Source organism: Neoarius graeffei, chromosome 9 (genome assembly GCF_027579695.1).
Source record: "Neoarius graeffei isolate fNeoGra1 chromosome 9, fNeoGra1.pri, whole genome shotgun sequence".
Lineage (NCBI taxonomy): Eukaryota > Metazoa > Chordata > Actinopteri > Siluriformes > Ariidae > Neoarius > Neoarius graeffei.
This window is the reverse complement of record NC_083577.1, coordinates 25,146,349-25,149,655: the sequence shown is the minus strand read 5'-3', so window position 1 is coordinate 25,149,655 and position 3,307 is coordinate 25,146,349.

Below are 3,307 nucleotides of genomic sequence, written 5' to 3'. Positions count from 1 at the left end.
CCTGTGACACAAACTTTGTACCCTGATTGTAAAACAACCCATATTAAAGTTGGTCTATAGTCACTGGATTTATCTAGAGCTGTTACTATTAATAAGATTTAATTGACACGAAATGTGGTGAATCATTCATATATATATATATATATATATATAATATACACACACACCATTATACACACACATTATATATATATATATATATATATATATATATATATATATATATATACAGTACCAGTAAAAAGTTTGGAAACACCTTCAAATTCGATGTTTTTTCTTTATTTTAATTAACTAAAAGACACTTTGTGTCTTAAAGTAATGACTGACTGTTATTTCTCTTTACTTAGTTGAGTGGTTTTTGACATAATATGGATTACTACAGTTGTCGAACAGGGCTATTTACTGTATTTTTATTATTTACTCTTACTGGTTGATGGTGTCAAATGCATTAAGAAGGCAAGAAATTCCATTTTTGACAAGACACCAGGGGCGTCACTAGGAATTAAGCTTTACTGGGGCACTGCCCCCCCCCGCACAGTGCACCTTAACGTTCCTGATATACATGGGTGCAGATCCCGGGGGGGGGACATGACCCCCCCAATTTCTGAAAAACATGAATTGTCCCCCCCAATAAAAATCCCCTAAATTATTCAAAATTGTACAAACAAATGTATTTTCAGACAAATTATTCCCTGTGCAGTACTTTTTGAATGATGTGGCGAGCCTCTATGAAGTTGTGTTTTATGGTTGCATGGTATGAGTTGCATACGGGCAAAAAAAAAAAATCACTCCCCCCCCCCCCCCCCCCCAATCCTGACATTGGATCTGCACCCCTGCTGATATACATCTACTGGTAAAGTTAAAAAGGGAGAGTCTGTTCAAGAATGCATTAAGATGTTTATTTAAACATACTCTATTGTCTTTCATATGCAGTAAACCTGCCAAACATTTCATGGAACAGCTAAACAGCTGACTAACCTAACTAATTTTGTTATGTATTTGATTCAAGTTTTCTATTATGCAACCTCAACTCTCACGATTCACGAACTTAGCTGGTTAATTATGACTGACTAGCACATGGCCTACAACCTTAATCTTACCTCTCTCACCCTCCTCCTCATCTGTCACTGTTTCCCTGCCCCTGTCTCTGCTTCGTGAGAAGAATTGTCTGATATCCATCTGGAAAAGTAATTTAATATTGTTTAATTCTTTGTAGTTTAATGGGTTTGCTAGAATATGGTTTGCTTAGTTTTGTTGCAAAAACTTCATGCTACCTTAACTCATCCAGAGCCCGTTCTCTGACTCATCCAAAGAGTAGACTCATCTCTCCAGTAGGCTAAATGGACTCATGGCACGCCGCACACACGTTATGTTTACAGTGAGAATCTCCCAGACTAATCAGAAAATTAGTTAGAAAGAAGAGGCGATAGGAGTTTGAAACACACTCTGTCCTACAACTTACAGTAGATAAATGATCTGCCAAAGAAACTAGTTTGTTACGAAAATCTTTCAACATTTTCTTACTGGGGCACAGCTGATTTTTACTGGGGCACGTGCCCCAGTAAAAAAAAGGCCTAGTGACGCCCCTGCAAGACACACCTGTTAATTGAGAAGCATTCCAGGTGACTACCTCATGAAGCTGGTTCAGATAATGCCAATGGTGTGCAAAGCTGTTATCAAGGTAAATAGTGACGACTTTGAAGAATCTAATGGTGATGATACACGGGGCAACTTTTTGGGCAATGTTGCCGAGCAACGTTGCTGGGCAATTGCGTTTTGACTCTTTTCTACTGAGATTGGGCAACATTGTTTCTTTTTGAATGGTTTTGATAATCTCTGGCAACTTTTTGAGATAAGCCAATCAGAACGCGAGTATCGAGTCATGTGACCTCCGGTGAGGTTCGGATCAGAAATTTCAAACAAATATGGCGGCCGCTCAGTGTCAGTGGAGTGAAGAGATGGAGAGACTCCTCATCTGTTTTTACGCCGGTAAGTTATTTTAATATTCTATATGGAGGAATTTACCTCACCAAAGCTCTAAAAAACAACAGACAGCTTGATTAAATGGTCACAGCAGGTCACAGCAAAAATTAAGACATTGTTTTTTTTTTTTTTTAGCTAACTGTAAACTGCCGTTGCTAACTGTTGTTGCCCATTGTGAGTTGCCCTGAAAAGTTGCCCTGTGTCTCACCTAGTTGCCCGTTGCCAGCAACATTGCTCGGCAACATTGCCCAAAAAGTTGCCCCGTGTATCATCACCATTAAAGATGAAACATGTTGTTTTTTAACACTTTTTTGTTTACCATATAATTCCATATAATTCCATATGTTATTTCATAGTTTTGATGAGTTCAGTACAGGTAGTCATCGACTTACGACCTATGCGACTTACGACCGATCAACTTTACGACCGTCTGGTTATGACTGGCAAGTGTTTCCCAGCTGAGCTAGCTGAGCGTACGGCAGTTTCTGCCCCAGTTCCCGGCAGCGCCCAGCATCCAGCCAGTGTTGCCAGATACTGCTGACAATTTCCAGCCCAAAATATGTTCAAAACCCGCCAAAATGCACTTAAAACCACCCAATCTGGCAACACTGGATCCAGCCTCTTCTATTATGTGTGCAGTGTTTCGCTGGACAAACAACGAGCGAGCTACAGCGCGCGTACGGCTTAACCAGATCTTGTGCTATAATGTGCGCAGCTGGTAATCAAAGTAACTTTCAGTTTTCTGTTCTGTTACACTGTTCTGTGTCCAATGTCCAAAATGAAAAATTAGTTTTCAACTGTTGAGCTAAAAAAAATGTAATTAAAACGATTGTGTTGTTGAAATGATGTGTTTGCAATTTATTTATAATCTCTCCCCAGCTGCAGGCTGAGGTTGAAGATGCATTGGAGTGGTTCACCCAGTTCAGCAGCGCAGGTCTTCAGTAGTCATGGACACACCTTGTCCGGGTCTGCTGCTTTCCTGGGGTGAAGCTTCCTCAGTTGACCTCTGACCTGGTCTGCAGTAATGCATGGAGGAGTCTGTGTTGAGGTGGGGGAGGAGGGGGCTGCTGTGATGACTAGGGGGAGGTGTGTTGAGGGAAGAAGGAGAGATGGCTGCAGTGAGGGAGAGCAGTGGGCAGCCCTGCTAACAGCACCCAGAGAGCAATCAGGAGTTAGGTGCCTCACCCAAGGCCATCCCATATTAACCTAACCGCATGTCTTTGAACCATGGGGGAAACCGGAGCACACCCACGCAGACACATGCAAACTCCACACAGAAAGGCCCTGGCTTCTAATGCTAAAAACCATAAATTTTCTGTAACCA